This window comes from Notolabrus celidotus, chromosome 13 (genome assembly GCF_009762535.1).
Source record: "Notolabrus celidotus isolate fNotCel1 chromosome 13, fNotCel1.pri, whole genome shotgun sequence".
Classification (NCBI taxonomy): domain Eukaryota; kingdom Metazoa; phylum Chordata; class Actinopteri; order Labriformes; family Labridae; genus Notolabrus; species Notolabrus celidotus.
Window position 1 is genome coordinate 27,278,273 of NC_048284.1, and position 20,761 is coordinate 27,299,033.

A 20,761-nucleotide genomic window follows, 5' to 3' on the forward strand; every position below is an offset into this window, starting at 1 on the left:
TTATGGTTATGCTTTATTAACGAGTAGATAAATCAGATTTACTGACTCTGTATGAAAATCTGTTGCTCATATGATACGTATAACAGTTTCAATTTGCATCTCCACATTATTTTAATGTTACTTTGCTTCATGTGCATATAGCCTGTGTGGTAAGAAGATTAATTTGCCATAGATACAGTATAGGACCGGGTTTTACTGCCATCATTGGTGGCTAATTAAGGCATAAATCAAAAAGCAGTGTGCTCGTGGACCTGGACAGGGTGGTAATGAAGATGGCATAGGAGTAAGTGCTGCAGTGTGTTTGTCCTGATTCTCTGAGACTCTGTGGCCGTGCCAGACTCTTCTGCACTGATCCTTACAGAGAGCAGCCTCCCTTTTTCCACTCATCCCTGTTTCTGATTTGTTTTTTCTCTCTCATTTCTTCTCTCCTTTGTGATTGAATGTCCATCCATATTCACTGTGAATCTTTGTGTCTGCCTCTCTGTCTCCAGTTGTGCTTTCTGAATCCTTCTCCCTGCTCTTCTTTTCTCTCTCATTCTTTCCTTTACATACTTTTCAGAGTTCATCCATCTCTTTAATTTCTCTCATACTTAACTGAAAAATATTTGAGTCAACCACTCTCTTTCTATCTTTCTCTTTTTCCCTCCTTACATTACAGTACTCAGTTGCTGTTGCTGGCAGCCAGTAGTCTCTCGCGCCTCCTCGATAGTCACACTCCGATGCCTCGGCTGATTGCATAAGAACATGGTGTCAAACGGCCACTCAGTCATAGCCGGTGGAGAAGGATGGGGAAACACCAGCACCACTGCTCACAATGACACAGTGTGCTGCTTTATGCTGGGATGGTTCCCAGAGCTGATTCAACTTTTGATACTGGTTCTGAAATGCTTAGCACAGATTCTCTTGCACAAATGAAGAACATTTCATCCTTTTTTGGTGCCAAAGACCAAAACTAACTAAAGAGCTGAAAGAGGCTGAAGAATCTTTTGATACTTTTTGTGTTGCATCATCACAGCCTAAATCTTTCACAGTATACATAGATTATCATGGAAGCCCTAAGCATCCATGCATACATTTATTTACTCCATTTCACTGCAATACTGTAATCTGGAGTGTCTGATAACATTGCAAAAACATAGACAAAATAATACACGTGATAAACACACAGATCCACATTATGAAATGTCTATCTTCACAGCAATTAATTATTATGACAGTTCTTGGGTTTCATCTTCCGATCGTATCAATTAAAGAATAGGGGCATAGAGACATAGGCCTACAACATGTAATAAATCATACAACAGACTCACTGGATGCAGAAATACAGGAGAGATTGAGCCCCATAGTGAGTAAGATAAAAAAAAAAGCAAGACAGATCCATGTTATATCTGCTCGTCTCCTCTATAAATCATCTATATCTCTGGTGTATTATTATTATTAACCAACGACCTGTGATGTGAACACACTGTTAGATAAGGTTAGCTAACGCTGCTCACTCACTATTGTTCTCTGCTGGGTCTCATTGCTCCGAAACTTCACGCCTCCTGTGGTAGTTATTTACTGATAATGTCCTGTTCCTGCTCTGTTTGACTTTAAACATGCTAAGAAGTTAAAAGCTTAAGGTCCATCATATGCACAGGAACAAAACTGGCATTTAGATTCTTATTTATTGCTGATGAACACTAGCTTAACCTGTGGTACTCCCATGTGCTACATCACATCTGGTTGTCTGTTTCAACCGTAGACTGTATAAATAATGGACGTTGTGTCCGTGACATCACCAATCTGTTTCTGAAGCTCTGTTTTGAAGCTTATCGTCGGCGGGAGCCATATTGGAAATGTTGAACTCAACCTAACTTCTGTCAAGCTAGTGTGAGGTAAAGAGGCGGGCTTTGAGCCCCCTAGCCAACAGCTACAGTATTCCTGTCAATCAAGTCAGCTGTGCCATAATGGAAAACTCGTGACTTTAATATCTTTGAAATTGCTGAGTTATGACAAAAATTCACCCCCGTACAGTATGTGCTTATCGTAAAATGAGCTATTCACACTACACTCATTTTTTTGTACCAGGCTGTAAACGTGTATTTCTGATGTAAGGATTGGCTTTTTTTTTTATTTGTGTGTATGTGGTTTTCCATCACTTACAGGACAAGCCTCAAGTGGACACTCAAGGAACTGCAGTTTTTAACGCATCTGCATTGGCTTCAATTCTCGCGCCCAGAGGTTGCTGCTTGGTTTTAACATGGAAGTCAAATGAAACTTGCAAACATGACTCCAGAGGTTACTGTAGTTTATCAATTCATGGATTTAATTAAATACAACTTTAAAAATAATTTTCCTACATATTGATTCAGTGAGGTCTCAAACCTGCAAGTAGCACTTTAACATACAGTATATATCTTATTATCTTGATCTGGTCTTCCTATGATATTGTGATCCTGTTCTTGCAAGAAAACAAGCAATACAAAATTTGATGTACAGTATACCTTCCTTGGGCTTCCACCATTTATTGAACTATTGTTTACATATAAATAACAATTGGAGCATCTTTAAAACAGCTTAATTTAATATTTCTGTCATGCCAGTGTTTCACATGTTGGAGAGGTCAACATAAAGACATATCACCAATCTCTACAGTTGGCCTCAGCTCTGTCGGGCATCTCTGAATTTTTAGGCTAATTGTTTCTTTTTTCAAACAAGCAACTCAACAGTTTTGATTCACTCTCCCTGCTGTTATCAGCCTGTAGCTGTTTTTAACAAACACTATTAGGAAATAAACACTTGTTGCTACAGACTTAGCACCAAACAATAGATAAATGGGAAAAGTGAACAACTCTTTAATTTGTCAGAGAAGTTCATCAGCAGCAGCATGTTTTTATTTATAGAGGGTTAAACTTAAGAATGCTACTGTTGCACTTTGTTTAATAGATGTCTGAATGAATTATTAATTGTTTGCTAGCAGGTTTGCAGGACTAAGTTATAACATCTGTCGTGGCTATAAAGTCTTCTTTGGCTGCCTCTAAGTAGTAATACAATTAAGCTAAGATCAAATTAAAAACTTAAGTAGGGCAAAATTGTATCCTCTTAATCCTGCTGTATGAAAATAAATACTTTGTATGCTGATATGGACCTCTGGGTCTGAGTTAAGGAAATGTCAGTCAAAAGGTGAATTTAAAATCCAAAATGTAAATTACGTTTGTTTGCACATATTTGAAAGTGTATAGGACTGTGTATTTGTATGCAGCACTGATCTTATTACTAGTCATTTCAGGTTTAATAACAGCTGCTTGAGTATTTTTGTATTTCCTAAGTTGGTTCCAGCTGTTTGATGCCAACTTGATGCAACAAATCTTAAGTGAGAAATTGGAATTGATGAGACAAAACAAGCCATAATACTCTGAAAACAACCATCACTGTGTTCAAATGCAAGATGATCCCTGGACACGTTTGGATCCAGAGCCTAAATGGATTCAATTTATTTAAGAGGAATTTCTCATTGCTGCTTTAGCATGCAATTTTTTAAATCTTAAGATTATAAGAAAAATTTGCGAGAGTTATTTTGCTTTTTGTAGCCAGAACATAAACAGTGTTGCAGGTACACTCATACAAGATCTGCAGTGCAAACACACAGTCTCTTTTTCAATATCTGAGGAGCAACGAATGCACTTCTACCTTCACTGCCTAAGTCTGCACCGCCCCCGTTTATGTCTGATACAAATCTGATGACAGGGCACAGGATGTAGGTGCACAAAAGCCTGAGAATGCTGTGGGTTTATACATTTACTCTGCCACTTTCTTATGAATGATTTCTAGAATATTTCTCTTGCACTCATACACAGTACAATTTCTGATCCCCATGGCTGCTGCTACTGCTGCTACTGCTGCTACTGCTTTTCTGTTTCCTGACATGTCACTGCAGCAATAATTCAACTGTGGACCTCCGGCCATCGATCGGGACACAAAGGGAAATGTTGCTGAAATCAATAACCCTGGAATCCTTTGCAGAGAGCCACCCAGTGCTACTGAGTGGCAGCTTTTATTGTCAGAGCAGAATGCAAAGCTGAAAGAAAGCAAGAGAGAAGGAAGAGAAAATACACAACTTGCAGCAAGAAGCATCACACAACTATTGGTGCAACCAAGGTCTGCAGGCAGCAGCTTTGGTATTGATTCAGTCAGCTGCAAAGAAACAGGCAGAAAAAAGGAGGCAGAGAGACAGAGTGGACGGGGGTTATGACCAAGTAAATTAGATCAAAATGCTCACAAAGATCCAACAAGTGCTCCCAAGTCTGGGGAGCCTGGCAGATCTGAGTAAGACTGTTTACTGTCAAGTTGTGTGTGTGTGTGTGTGTGTGTGTGTGTGTGTGTGTGTAGGTGTGTGTGTGTGTGTGTGTGTGTGTGTGTGTGTGCGTGCGTGCGTGCGTGCGTGCGTGCGTGCGTGCGTGCGTGCGTGCGTGCGTGCGTGCGTGTGTGTGTGTGTGTGTGTGTGTCACTGCACAGCACGCTTGCCAAACACAAGCCAATTAGAGTGACAACACTGAGGCACGTAGGTGTAGCTTTAAGGGCAGGAGAAAATAAGACGGTAAAATTTTTAAGACACCTCAAATAGCTGTGAGCTTTATGATCCAAGGTGAAGTGTTTTGTGTCGAAACACTAAGTCAGACAGTCCAGACAAGGTCAGACTAGATGATCTTCAAGACAAGAAAACAGGCATCTTGTGCAGCCTTGTCTAAGGTTCAGTGAGGTTACATTTTTTAGAGTATGTACATCTCTTCCTGAGGTACTTCTTTAAGATATGAAACATGTGTTTATTCAAAGAAGATGGAGAAGCCTAGTCTCAAGAAAAAGATGGAAGAAAGGGGGTGTAATTATTTCACTTTTTCTCTTCCCTTCCACTTGCTTCCCACCCACACACACACACACACTGGTCTCTCCTCTACATGGGCGACCAGAGGCCTGACATTTTGTTGCTTCGCTGTACAGGGAGGTTGAGAATGAGACAAAAATGACACTTCAATGCACCTGGCCCACTGGGCAACAAAAAGCCTTGTCATCTAACAGCAGCAGTGACATTTAGAATCTGTGCATACTCACATCTGTTCTAGCGGCATTTAAATTCTGACCCACAAAAAATGGAAATGTTGACATATCGCTCAACATTTTCCCTCCCTCTGTTTTCAATCAAAGTATTTGGGAGGATCTGAAATCAGGCAAAAGCGTGGATTTTAGGAGAAACAAGTGGGTTAACAAGCTTAAACACTGTTGCTAAGGCTGCAGTATGTCCATATATCACATATAATCGCCGCTGTCCTTTTTATGTAAGTGTATTGTTGAGCAGTGAGTAAACAGGTCCATGCAGCCGTTAGCAACAGAACCTCGGCATCCAGCCAAGTATGGACATCAGGAGATGAAAGAGTGGAAAGTGTTGTTTTGCACTGCGCAACACCAAGGGTGAACAAAGAGGGAAGCGCTAACACGGCATTTGTTTTTATATTTTCTTTTCACCTTCAGGGAATGAATGTTAATATCACTGTATTTATTATTTTGTGCTCTCGGTATGCATCTATAGTCTGCTCTTTGAAACAACAGCCTAATGCCGTATGTCCTCATATTAAGCTCATTCTCAGTCCCTGCCCTGGGATGACATTAATGCAGACCATAAACAAGGTTCCATCGCCCTTGCTCAAGGCTATGATGGGGACTTTCAGGCCACCATCCCTTCCAACAAGCCTTTCGCTGTTAGATTCCATTTTTATAATACAACAGACATTAAAACCGCTGTGTTATTTGCACTTTGCAGGTTTTCTCTTAAAACTGCCTTACAGCCATTAATATGGTCCTTGGGGGATTACGGGATTCCATGTGGTTCTGGTCATGTCTAAATGAAGGAGACATCAAACTGTACAGGATAACATGTGGCATACTGTATATTTGCATTAACACAGTAATAACAGTGTTTCCCTGTGGTTTATGCTAAAGATGTGTGTTACCCTACAGCTAATATGATATGGCATTGAGCACTCGTAATCCTATAACTCAGTGGGTGACTGCTGGGAAACCCCACCCACAGGTGCTTTACCATGTTCATAAATCATTTAGTCTGCAGGGTAAGACATGGAACAGGTAGGAGATTGATGAGAAAGCATTTTCTCTTTGAAGAATAACCAGCAAAATATTAAAGAAGTAAAAATATGTTATCATATTTTTGTAAGGAATGATTTGCTGTTGTGCATGGTCCATTTGAATAAAAAGATGATGGACATTGTGTTAAATTCTGTCGATATCTGGCAGCTGACGCAGCAGTGTGGTGAGTTACTGCCACCCAGAGGATGATGGCTTTCCTTTTATTCTGCTTATAATTCAGTCAGGGTTCAAGTCTGCATTGAGGGAATTTTTGTAATTTGATATAACAGTGAACATTTTCATGATTAAATGACCTACCAGTGACTTCTCTGTGAAGTTATGTTCAAATATGCACAATTTGATAACACTTTGATATCACAATCACTATAAATGCTCTTTCTGGTAATGTATGGTTTCTAATTAAAATACATATGAAAATAAATACAAATAAATAAATAAATAAAATTATAATTATAATTATAATACATGTTATTTATTTATTATATTTTCAAAATATTCAGACACTTTCAAATCATAAAAACATTCATTAAAAGCACATTAAGGAACAACACAGACATGTTTGAAATGATCTACAGTTAGAATAAGTTCTAAAAAGGTGAGTTTTGAGTTGGGATTTGAAACTCAGTGCAGTCACAGAGGTCTTTAGGGGGAGAGTTCCTGAGGGAGGGGGCAGAAATGGTACATACTGTCTCCCCAGAATGAAGGTTACATTGGTTTTGTGTTTTCATTTGACCCTATATGACTGTAGTTTTGTTGGGGCTCAGGGAGCAGCTTACCTTCAATACAATGACTGACTAAGGGAAATGTTCCAGCTGTTAAAATAAAGAGAAATAAACAGGCTGTCATATGCATTAGTGTCAAATGTGCAGCATATTTAATGACTCATTCTCATGAGTCACAAGTTGCTATGAATTGTACCTTTAATGTGCCATTTTGTAAATAGGAAAACATTAAACAGAATGAACAAGAAATTGATATGTCTCTTCCATTAAGTGTCATTAAAAGTTGGTACATTGGCAGAAATGTGTTGAACATTTGTGAAATAATTCTCTGAGTATGAGGAAAATGTAAAAAAAAAAATGATGTTAGAATTACTGGGATTCTCATACTTTGCTGTATAACAGTGACAGAGCTTCTGACACTATAACATGAGGAGCAGTTCTAAGTTGTACTTTTTGTATTAGCAGGCTATTTATAGACACCAAATAAACCCTCTATAAGCCAACACTGTGATGTCTTCAAGGAAAACTCCCAGCAATATACACAAACATTGGGCAGGACCAAATTAATAAGTGTAACATTTACCTCAACAAAAGCAGAAGATACCCTATATTATTTGGTATGAATAACACTAGAAGTTGTTCTGTTAAATAAATTACTTTTGTTTTGAAAGAAACAGATGGAGTGATGAGGTATGTTGTGCAGTGTTACATTTAGCTTACAATAATGTTTGTGGTTTTCACTGTCATAGCAGTGCAGCTGTAAAGTAGTGTTGCTTATATTTTTTGATGTTCTGATGATTGAAATAGGGTTCATGTTAAGAACAGTGAGAATATTTTTTTCTGATTTCATGTAACCTTAGCCATAGGGAGATGTTATCACAGCAGTTTAAGAGTTGATCTCTATATCCTGTACAGCTTATGCACCATTTGCTGCCCTTTCTTCAGAGTGAGGTTTAGACGACAGATAGATATTTCACTGCAACAGTTATGACAACACTACAAGCACCACCCAGCAGGTGTCACTTTTGGACTACTTTACATAATTTGACGCTGTTTGGCCACTTCGGCATATATTGACCAATGTTACTCAAAGGAAATGTTTGATTCACTATCCTTTGTGGCCTGGCAGTAGGATGATCAGAGGTCAGCTCTGTAGTAGAGATTGTCCACGGCCCTAACAGTGTCAATAAACATCAAACAATAAACAGCTGAATCAAAACTCTGAGTTAAGTTCACGCATTTATGAACCTTATGTCAAGTAATCTGACCTGTCCAATAAACTGGATAGTGAAAATGTCTGCTGTGTTTCATAAGTCATTCATTTTGTGATAGTCATTAAGTTAAGAGGGTTTTTTAATAGTTTTCCTATAATGTTTTTTTTCTTTAAAATCTTCAACAGTGACACAAGCAGTGACAGTTTGATCGTCCACTTTCACTGACCTCTTTCCAGCTTTAGAAATGTGTCACAGTTGCATAACACACATGATATAACACGTCACTGAATTAATATAACACATATTGTGATAACTGCTCAGGGTAATAAATACACATGCTGACTGATTTTTATGTGCGTGGGTGTGAGTAAAGTCACAGCAGAGGAAACTTAGCTCCATGACAACAAGCTTGAGGAAGACGTGGGTGTACTCTGACCCCCGTCATCTAACCTAACCGGCCTTTATGGCCTTGTGGAGGTGTGTTTACCCTGAACATACCTTAAGACACACTGCTGACAACAAGAGCTCCAAACCTTATACTGTTTAAGGCTCCAGCGTGCATAGTAGCTACCTGGTAGGACAAACACACAGGACAAGCATCACACAGCTGAGCTACATGTTGCCCTTTGCTGTAAAGACTCTATGGTATGATTTTAGAGCCTTGACATTTTTAGCCTCTATATGTGTCTTTGTGTCATTGTCACAGATCACACAACTCCTTGTTTTAAAGCTCTGCACTGGTTACCTGTCTCTTTTAGAGTTGATTTTAAAGTTATTTTACTTGTTTTTAAAGCTTTTAACAGCATTGCTCCTCCATATATCACTGATCTCCTGTCGTTTTATGTTCCACCACGATCACTGAGTTCCTCGAATGCTTCCCTTTTAAATGTTCCTCATGTGTCCCTCACAAAGAGAGAGAGCTTTCTGTTTGTATGCACCAAAACTGTGGAGCTCTCTGCCCCTGGACTTTAAAACAGGGAGCTCTCTGTGTGTTTTGAAAAGTAAATTTAAGACTTACCTTTTTAATCTGGCTTTCAACTTGGAGTAATTTGTCATAATATTACCATTATGACAGTTGTTTTAACACACTTTTTATTTATTTGGTTTTATTCTATCTTATTATATTACATTTTATTTTTATATGTATTTTTCTCTTCTTTATCTGATTTTATTTTATTGATTTTATTGTCATGGTTTTACTTTCAAGTATTTCATATCCCTCTCCTTTCCACTTTTACCTATAACTGTTATGTTCTGTCTCTCTGTGTTATTATTTTGTGAAGCACTTTAGGCTGCATGCTTGAATTTATGAAAGGTGCAATACAAATAAAAATGAGTTAAGTTGAGAGTTTAGTACATTGAATTGCAATCCTCATTGCTACATATACAACCCCTGTCCTTCACACCCACTTGTCTAAACAAATTTATCTATTCCTTAGAGGCAGGACATTTACCACGAGATAAAGCTCCAATTTGTCAACTCAACACTGACCTGGTTATTAGTAATTTAAGACCAAATAAAAACATTTGGATGTATTTCATAATAAGGTAAAGTGCAGCAGTGATGATGATGAGCTCCTCGTATGTGTCTGCAACTAATACCTATACCAATGAGTTATACACTACCAGTCAAAAGTATGGAAACATCTTCTCATTCAATGGTTTGTATTTATTTTAATTATTTGAAAGACTAAATTAATACAAAAGGCATTAAAACTATGAAAGAACATATATGGAATTATTTAATTAACAAAAAACTGTTAAACAAACCAGAATATGTTTTATATTTTAGATTCTGTAAAGTAGCCCCCTTTTGCATTCATGACAGCTTTGCACACTCTTGGTATTCTCTCAGTCTGCTTCATGAAGTGGTCTCCTGGAATGGTTTCTAATTAACATGAGCCTTGTCAAGAGTTCATTTGTAGAATGACTTGCCTTCTTAATGTGTTTGAGACCATCAGTTGTGTTGTTCAGAGGTAGGGTTACTACACACTGGATAGCCCTATTTGACTACTGTTGTAATCCATATTATGGCAAAGCCAGATTATTTAATAGTTTTGATGTCTTCAGTATTAATCTACAATGTCGAAAGTAATAATTAAAGAAAAAAATGCAAATGTTCAATAAAAAATAAAATAAAATAAAATAAAAAATATATTTCCAATTAAATGTTGAAAATCAATAGAAATTCACAGTAAAGGGAATTGCATTAGCATGTGTCAAAAACCTCCTGATAGAGCGCATAAAGAGCACTATGTATACACTTTAAAGAATAACTCAAGCAGATTTAATTGGCTTATTTCGCACTGTCCTTTATATTGACCAATCACGTCCATGTGTGGGCGGGGCTTATGACTTCTCTCTGTGGTTGTTCTAGTCGCAGAGCAGAGGGAGGAGTTTGTGCAGAGCGTGTTGTTGTCTGTTGCTGCCGGGGACAAGCAGAGCTGCCAAGGTCGGTGAAAGTACTGCTCAGAGAGAGACTTTGGTTTATAACCTCTGAAGAAGTACTCCCCCCAGACACGTACAGGTGAGTTTTCAAGCTAAAACAACTTTTATACGCGTGAAGTTGGTGTTTAGCTGATGTTGCTACTATACATGGTGTCGTGCCAAATTGTGTATCCCGTTAAATCAGTGACTGTCAAATGAGTTCACATGGGAAGAGATGCCGGGGGAGGAAACGCGAAGTTGCTAGCTCATATTTGCCGCTTTGTAGCGCTGCATCTAGTTATACTGCGAGTGTAAACGCTGTGCTAGTGTGATAAGACTCTTATGTATCACCACCTGTGCGTATTTAGTGCTGGACGCTTATTTATAGAGGAAGTATCCTTCCCTGCTTGCTAACAGGCGCACTGGCTAGCCTGCAAACTTAGCTTGCAACTTCCAGCCGACCTGAAGCCACGCTACATCTGACTACTTCACTCCTCGTGAAAAGATCACAGCGTTTTCTTTCTTCTACTTATTAAGCTTGAGGTGCTTTTGGACTCAATTTTGCAACACAGTTATAACACTTCAACAACACAGTTCATCCTCAATCACAAGAGTTCACCTCGGATTGACATCAATGCACTGGACTTACTGTACAGTGGTAGGCGGTGGGGACTGAATATGAGTCCTGCACTTTGTAGTGTGTGTAAATGTTTCTGCATTTTTTCCACCAGTATAATAGTCCTATTGTCAGAGCTGAGTTAAATGTCTTGGTCTGAGATCATTGTAAATACCAGACAACTGCAGCTGTTTGTTTCTCTTGACACGAGCTCCTTCTGAGTGCCTCTGTTTTGCCTCACTGGAAGTCCATACTAATTAAGATCCAGTGACAACACATCATTGATTTATGTAGACCTTAATTATGAGTAATAACAGCTTTTAAAGTAAGTGGTGGCACCTAGCCATAGTTTGTGTGGGATTAAGTTGTGACTGAGAACTTTAAAGGAACATTGATTTGCTCTGAAATTCACACAGACTGGGTTGTGAAAATTACTTCACAAGTAGGGGTGTAACGATTCTTTTTAACGATTTGATTCGTATCATGATTCGTGGTTTCCGATACGTTTAAAGGACGACATTGGTTCATTTAGAACAATACAATCCGAATCAATTCAGTAACTTTTCATCCAAAAATTCAACCAGTCTGACTGTGAAATAAAGCCCTTTATACTGGACAGTCCTAGATTCCTGTTGTTTCTTGTAAGGGAATCAGGTATAAATTAATTATGGATTTAAACGTTGTGTGAAATCCCATGGCGCCTTAGTAGGTAGTTGGATAGATTTGTGGTGTTGCCGCGGTACTTTTCTTGACCTTTACACATCCTACAAACAGCGAGCGACTTATTTAGAACATCTCCGTCTTTGCAAAAGCCAAAGTGTTTCCACACACTGGACCGCAATGGTGGCTTGATAATTTCTCGCTCGCCGGCTTCTCCTCTGTCATCCGCCATGCTATGTTTTGTTGTCTGCTGGCAGGTGACGTCACAGACAGGAAGTCTGAATTGAGTAACTTTTAATGTCTTTATCATTAAAACTGAAAAAAAACCCACTTCCATATAAAGTCTGCCGCACTTAAATCCAATGCGTTATTTCCTAGTATCGATACAATCGATTTATTACCTTTTAAAACGATGTTAGATCGATATATGTCGCCCGGAAGGCCAACTTGCCGAGCACAGATCAATGTAGTTGGATCATAGGAATATGAATCGATGCATCGATGTAGTAGATGAATCATTACACCCCTATTCACAAGCCAATGTTTAAGAGTCTAAAAGTGACTTATCACAATCATTTGTTTCCATCCTTCTATGTGAAAACAGCTTAAGATACCAATGTGTATCTATCTGTTCCATGATTGCTGTGGGTTGTTGTTTTTTTGCCTCTCCATGCACTGAAATGAAATGGCGCCCTTTTGTAAAGTGAAGACACACAGCAACAGCTGCACTCCTCCACCACAGTGTGCATGCTCCTTTGTGCTGACGTGTTTTGTTTCAGTCGGCATGCCGGGCTGTAATTGCAGCATTAATGGAATGCATGTAGAATTGTGTGACTGAAACATGCGGGACAATGGCTGTTTTGGCTGAACCTGATCTCTCTTGAAAGAAGTTGAAATGCTTTGCATGTTTTTTGCATGGCCTCGGGTAGTTCTGTGCCTCTGTATTCACTTTTACTCGCTGTGGACAAGTTAGAGCATGCAGGGCTTTATAGAGCCCCAAAAGGAAGATGCCAAGTCATGACTTTAAGCAGTAAAGCATAAAAAGCATCACACATGATGTAGCGTTGGATTCACGGCCATGTGGAGGCCAAGTCGTGTTCTGTTTGGTTTGAAAGGAGCAGACTACTGCTTGTGAATGTCCTGCCAGCATAAAGAACATCAAACTGTGATGATAGACTGCTGCTTGGGCCATATGTTGAAGTGACAAAGACTACTATTCAGCACCCTCCATCACCCTCTGAATATTTTTATGGGTGATAACATTTTAAACATTCCAACTAAAGCCTGGTTAATGCTCCTGCGTTGACTCTACAGTTTACATCATAGCAGCCTACCCTGGTGTGAGCAGGACTTGTGCTGAACTTGCAGTTTATTATGATAAAGTTGGAGCTGCAGTTGATCTTACTGCAATCATTGCAAAGGAGATCAGAGAGGAGACAGTGTAGGAGATGGAATAGATGGCCTCTGAATGAGTGTAGGCAGAGGACGAGGGACTACCTGGTAATACAGGAAATGTTGTAAATGCAGGAAAAACAATACTGCTCAGTGGACCAATCACAGAGCTCTGTATCTTGCTTTTGTTTGTAATTACATTTTTGAGGAAGTGCACATCAGGCTCCGTATGGAGGCTTCTGCGTAGGGCTGTGTGAACTTACATGCTGTGGTGTTGAACACTGAATAACTGTGATGCATTCACTGCACTTTGGGAAACAGTATCACTCTGCCTGTAACCCTTGGTAATCTTAAAGGGAAGTGCACAACTCAAAACAATACTCAATAAACTGATACACAGAATACAACTCTATATATCTTTGCTGAAAATTTTAATCCAATTATGCAAATTACCACACCCTGTGAAAAATAAGAATCTACAAACTAAAACTTCACAAAAATCTCATTTAACGCTAAAGACCTGCTCCCTGTTGCCACCGTCAGAAATGATGGATTCAAGAAGTTCATCAGAGAACTAAATCCAGATACAAGCTAACCAAAAATCTGCCTTTACATTTAAATAAAAGAATGATTTGGTATTTATCGTGATAGTTATCGATATTGACTGATATGAAAAATGTTATCATGATGACCTCTTTTTCAATATCGCCCAGCTCTAGGTTAATTAATTATTTTTTTATTTTACCACGTAAGTCAATTAGACCAATTCTCATTTACAATTACAACCTGGGCAAAGAGGCAACACAGGTTAAACATTTCTGACTCGACACTCTCAGAGCCATGAACAGGTTTCACATGCTGAGCTGATGCAAGGTGGCACAGCTATGGGAGAACACTTGAAAGAGGAACACAGGAAGTCAGACGTTACACATCTATTTAGTAGAATCTGAAATGAATGCAGCTTTCCATCATCACCGGCAGAGCAGATTGAAGTTGTCTGAGTTTTAATTTTCTCACCACTTGGTGTTTGTGTCTGTTTCATAAAAACAGGATATAGCATCACACACCCTTTTGGCATTTTCTCACATTGTGGTTTGAACCTATTGTCACTTTTTTAGGTTGCATGTGGTAGAGGGTCGAGTCATTTAGTAAGGCTGAATTCATACTGTACGTACTCAGCAGTGCCACCAAAAATACATTCGACAAGCATTGCATGAATATTGTTTAAAAATACAACCCATTGACAAGTATGATGGCAGATGAAGGCGGCCTGTCATGTAGAGGGTTGGAGATTTAAGCTGCCTTCAAATGGAACTTGTAAAGTTGTGAGGTCGTGTGAATGAGTGGCCTTGCGTTCAAGTGGTAACACCGTGACTGGGCAACAGCTACATGAAGGTCAAAAGTTTGAGGGTTGTCCTCCTTGCTTTATAAGTGGAAATGCTAATATTACAATTAGGGATGCACTGAAATGAAATTTCTTGGCCAAAACTGAAAGTGAGGAAACCAAGGCTGAAAACCAAAACACTGAAATAAGTGATTATGCCAATTATTAATACCATTTACATTTATGGCTCTGACTGTGTGCTAACCTCACTAAAATCAAGGATCTCATTGAACATATCAGACAATGAGGGTGTATGCCCCTCATCTGGTTCAGATGAGGGGCTTTTTTTCTGTGCTCTGTTCTCCTTCTCCTTCCGTCTCCATGCGGGTTCTCCGCATCCATCATGGCCTGGATCATTTCTTGTGTGCGCTGCTTTATTCCCACATCCAAGTAATGATCTTTATAACTTGGATCAAGTACAGTCACGATGGAGTGCAGAAGATCAGAATAGATCGAAGTGAAATGTGTGCTGACAGACTCTAAGAGTGTACTTTTCAATGTTTTCACTCCGTGGTCCGTCTTAACCTCTTTGCTCAGAGGACGCTTTAGTGCTGCAATTAAAGGAAGAACGGATGCAGACATGCTGGCCCTTATCTAGACAAGCACGCACTGGCCGCAGTTTCTTTGCTTGTGTCATCCCAACATTCGGTTTCGGCCGTGTTGTTTCGGTGATAAAAGCCTTTCAGACGAAAACCAAAAATGCACTTCTTCAACCGAAAATTCTTTGAGGCCGAATTTTCTGTGCATCCCTGATTACAATTTCTTATGTCTAGAAATACTGTGCAGAGGAACAACAAACTCCTCTTGGTCCCGTACGTAGCTAACGTTAATCAAATCACGTTGTACAAGCTTTAATCTCGCTAACGTTAGCTGATCTCGCTCCTCTAACTACAGACCTGATCAGTTTCATAATAACATCATGTATTTGCATGAAACTGGAGTCCATTGGCTCAACCATTTCTGTGAACGTGCTGGGGGCCGTACACAGTAAAAACAATCAGCATAAAATCCGGTTCTACTGAGGACCTGGTTCACCTTTTTCACAACTCAAGCATCAAACAAAAACACTGAATTACATCTTAAATCCTCACCCTGCCTTATGAGAGAGGTGTGATATTAACAGATAAACTGTTAAGTACTTAAAATCCCTTTCATGCATTAACAGTCAATCTATAAATCAAAAGATGCTCTTGTTAAACTAAGAGGAGAAATCACTGAGTGTTTTCTTCCAGCAGTAGATTCTGTGCCTGAGCCAAGTCTAATATTTGTTGTTAGGTTTTATCTGAACAAGCAATGGGAAGTGTTCTTCTATCTTTCTTTACACTTGGTGCCAACTGAGGTTAGCCTGCAGCACTACAAGGCTGTCTCTGGTACATTGGACAACATAATTCTTTCTGAGTCAAAGTTTGGCAGAGATGAGTTCTTCCTTTATTCAACTGTAGACTGTAAATGAAACTGCTACACCTAGACAACACAATTGGGAAGTAGGAACCGTACAGTTGGTTGATAACAATTTAGAGGTATGAAGAGGACAAAGTTCAGCTCTTCATATGTTAGCTGAACACGTTTTACTAAAGTCATTATTTGATTCATTCGAAGCAAAGTGAAATCCACAAGTTCTCCTGCTCCAGGCTCTCAGTGCTGGGCTCTGGTCCTGTTGTCAACCACTAATCATCCAGTTTACTGTGGACCACCGCTCACCGCTGACTCAGCCAATGCTGCCATCTGGGCTGGAACAGAAAACACAACAGACTTCTCACTGGCTCTGGAGCCTCAGATGCTCAGCTAACAGATTGTGTGTGTGTGTGTGTGTGTGTGTGTGTGTGTGTGTGTGTGTGTGTGTGTGTGTGTGTGTGTGTGTGTGTGTGTGTGTGTGTGTGTCAGGGAAAATAACAGAGGGAGAGAAATGAAGTTTTAACAGTTATACGTTAGTATGTTAAGTCTGAAGATTTATGATTCTGGAGAATTTCAAATATTGTATTAATTTGTTCACATTAAGTTTTCATTATATTGAGCTGCTGAATTTGACACAGTCACAACATGAAGTGTGTTCAGGTTTGGTGTTGGGACTGAAGAGGATGGATGGATTTGTCATGTCATCGTTGCTGAGTCGATTATCCTGCTAAAATTAAGAGAACTTGTCCTTTGCATGAAAATCAAAGACAAATGTAAAAGAGTAAGATGCAAATCTCTTCACAGCTGCTTGTTTCTATTCCTTTATAATACAGCTTCATACAGTCAATACATAAAGGATAAAACCAGGCACAATCTGTCTCATACCTCTCTCCATGACTGACAGAGTCCCACTGTTTTGCTCATGATAAAATCAATCAGTTACAACTCAACGTGAGGCAAACAATTTATTTTATGTTTTGATGAAGTATCTATTATTCTAACTTTATAAATTGACTTGTTTCTGTTCAAAATTATTCATGAATAATATTAAGAGGATACAATTAAGATTTATTCCATACGTCATAGTGAGTATAAAGGAACTCTAATGAAAGCTGTTCACTATTTAGTTACTTTAATTTCAGTTTAACGAAGCAGGATTTATTAATCTCAACTGTCTCAATCCGATCTCAACTATCGGATCAGAGCCGATCTGGACTTTTTTAATTGATCAATGATCAGCATTTATGCCGATCATCTCATCCAATCATTTACATCCACTGTCACTGAACAGAAGTTGCAGCTGAAGGCTAACGCGTGAGTCTGATCGAGCGTTCGGAGTTCACTTAACCGTGTATACATAATGAGAAAATATTAAATGTGACATTGATGTAGAACTCAAGCCATGATTTACAGTGTATTGTAGAACTAACATGTTAGAAAAAACATATGCTCTACACACCGTACGGTAACTCTCCAGGGACATATGGTTCAAATGGCGAAAACAAAAACCAAACACAGGGCTGTCTGTTACGTTAGCATTAGCAACCTTGTAGCTAGCGGCAGCTGCAGCACCGTAGCGAGTGGCATGCAACCGGGCGTGTTTTGATCTCACTGTCACTCCAAGTATTTACGTCCCCGTCTCTCAGCCAGATGCTAACGTTGTGAATCAAGCTCTGTCTTGTCCGTGTTGCGTTCAGGTCAGCCTTGGATTTAAGCGTGGGTGTCATACAGATTATGAGTTTACAACAATACTAGCTGGATTAAGCTAGATGGAATAAACATGAGACATATTTTAGTTCTTTTTTGATTACTTATTTTTGTGAAAGGAAAAAAAACTGTGCAGCTTAACTCTCTTATCTCTTGTTGAACTATTATCTAGGCAAACACAAGTATCAGATCAGGACTCGGTATCGGCAAGTATTCAGTATTAAAAAATCGGATTGGGATCGAGGGCCAAAGAAGCTGATAGGGACATCCCTAATCTCAACTGTATCTCCTTTTTTAACACTTTCAGTTACATGTCAAAAAATGTCCTCCAGTCAAACTTCCTGAATCTTCTTATTTGTTGGCCAATGGATCCCTCCTGTTTTCATTCCTCTCAGGAAATGAGTTTTCTTCTCAGTGCAGTGCAGCGTGGCTGTGTCCCAGTGAAACATCATGCGAATCAAACCGTCCGCTCCAAGTTCCTGTTTTACCCCAAACTACCCATCTGCCTGTCTCTTTATCTGTCTGCCTGTGAGAACGAGTGTGTGTGGAACTGCACTGCTTTATGACCCTGCACACTTCCCGCTCACGTTTCACTTTTTATACTCACATCCTGTCAGAGGGACAACAGCTCTCTGTGCGTCTGTTTGCTGCTCACTGTTATTCTGCTCTCAATGGCCGGGATTGTTTAGAGGCGTCGTTATTTTTTTACACTGATCAACCTTCACGGACTACAGTCTCACTTTGAATGTGTTGTGTTTAGTTTTTGTATTATTGTTTGACTTTGTGACACATTAGACTGTCCATTATTATCAGTTCTGGTTGATTTTCATGGTTTGAGTTTTTTAACTTAAGATCAAATAATTTAACACAAAATTAAATCACCTTATACTTGTTTTTTCTTCTCTATCGCTCTGACTTTTATTTTGGCCACCATCAAACCTGCAAAGTTAAACGCTTCATTCTCTCAGACAAGTAACCTGTTGTTTCTTTTTAAAGTCTGAATGCTGCTACAACAAGTTCATTGAAAATGCTCACCATCTGTCCTATCAGTTTTGTGCAAACCACTCTCAACCAGGGGCTTCTTTGCTTTGGCACTTTTATTGATGTGCAAATGCCCAAAGCATCCTTTTTTTCTAGGCCACTGGAAAATTGGAAAGCCTTATAAAATCCTGTTAGAGTACAAATCAAGTTTGAAAGTTCTGAAACTACAAGACGGACTGAATTATTCTCATCACCCACTGCCGTGTTCCTCGCTGGATTACATGAACGCTGCAATTTATTATGTCAGCTTAACAAACACTTGTGCTGCGTGAACAACACTTTCTGAGGTGAAACTACGTGAAAACCGCTTCCTGTTGACGCCCGTGATGCTGACATGATGCTGCTTTCCCTATCCGTGTGTCCAGAGCACAATAAGTCAAACATTAAGAAGGCTTCAAAGGATAAGCATCTGTTAGTACAGACCTCCTCTAGCTCCATGCATCAAAGATCACTTCATTTCATCTTTAAAGAGATTGTTGAAATAACTGTGTACTGCATTTCCACAGCTGGCAGGAGGATCTTGGCCTCAGCCTGACTACCTTTTTGCAATTCAGCAGCACTCTTACTGATCTCTGCAGGTGCTGGAATCTGGACATTTACAGTTCTTTATTGTTGATGAAACCTAACGGTCTGCTAGGATGTGACAGCCGTCACACTTTAGTGAGAAGGGTTTATCTGCATGGAGCACCGATGAGTGACTGAAACAACAGCAGCTCAGACAGTGTGTGTGTGTGTGTGTGTGTGTGTGTGTGTGTGTGTGTGTGTGTGTGTGTGTGTGTGTGTGTGTGTGTGTGTGTGTGTGTGTGTGTGTGTGTGTGTGTGTGTGTGTGTGTGTGTGTGTGTGTGTGTGTGTGTGTGGGCTGCAAAGTAATGGCTTAAACTCTGACCCTGATTACAGTTTCTTGGGATTGTGATGGTTTATGCTGATTTTAAGTCTTGATGTTCTTTTTTAATTTGAGGTCCAGTGGCTGCTGCAAGAAAAATAGGTTCTGTTACAAACATGCTGCGTGAACTTCTATAGACCGTATAAATAATGGACGTAGTATCCGTGACGTCATCCATCTGTTCCTGAGTGCTGTTTTGAAGCCAACCGTTGGCGGGAGCCATATTGGAAATGCGGAATTCAAGCTAACATAGTGTGAGGTAAAGAGGCGAAGTTTAAGCCTCCTAGCCAACAGCTGCAGTGTTCCCGCCTCTCAGTCAAGTCAGTCATGTCTTTAAATGAGCAAAACTTATAATCTTAGCTTAGCTTAGCTCTTCAGGCCAAAGCTGTTTTTTGAACCAGGCTGTAAACATGTTTATTAATGCTGTAAAGATCTGCGTTTTTTAATTGGTGTGTATGTGGTTTCTGGTGTTTCTGCAGCCAGCCTCAGCAGGCGGACGCTCTATGAACTGAAGTTTATAACACTTCTGCATGGACTTCATATTTTGAGACTGGAGGTTACTGCTTGCAAACTACACATCTATGCACGACTGGTTGATCATGCTGCCTGTGTTTTTAAATGTTGTTCTGGAAACGTGTCATTTCTGCAGTAGTTAATGTACCATAAAGCTCTCTCTTTACTCTCAGCAGTCAGAGTGGAGTCCTTACCCTGACAGAGTATTCTGATTGAGCTTTGTGCAGGCTCCTGTATCTGTTTCTGCGTGTGTTGTGATCCAGACTTGGCTTATAAGGCAGGGACACAGTTTCCATGGCATGCAGACTTGGAGAAACAAAGTAAGGACAGTGTGAGGAGGAAAAGAATTGGCCTAGATATGTTGCATGACTAACTAAGCGTGTGCACTTGATCTTGTCCTCAGTCAAGCCCCGAGACTTGTCTGATGACGGAGACCAAAGGCACACTCTGAAAGGTCGAGTATCGTCTCCGGGACCATTCTGCTGTGATCCGTGACTAGAACTGATCCTTTAGTGTAGAGTCAGCGTTCAGAGCCAGAAATAGGTTTGTTTTCATAAGGAACACCCCTGTGCTCCACTCACTCTGTTGGTATAGTGTGTTTTGTTTTTTTTGTTGCAGAAATGACTCGAGGACAGGGTTCTCTGAGCTGTTAATGTGATGGAGAG

The 20,761-nt window shown here is 39.7% G+C and overlaps 1 protein-coding gene across 2 annotated transcripts in view; it reads left to right on the forward strand.

Annotated features, from left to right (window-relative positions):
• Positions 1-10,443: 10,443 nt before the first annotated feature.
• Positions 10,444-20,761, forward strand: part of fam49a (family with sequence similarity 49 member A) — a 49,800-nt gene continuing 39,482 nt past the window's right edge. Inside the window, exon 1 of one of the 2 annotated variants that reach the window (XM_034699487.1) lies at positions 10,444-10,604. The gene's annotated coding sequence lies outside the window, so the exon portion shown is untranslated. The remainder of the gene's footprint in view (positions 10,605-20,761) is intronic. The other variant, XM_034699488.1, reaches the window with a different exon arrangement.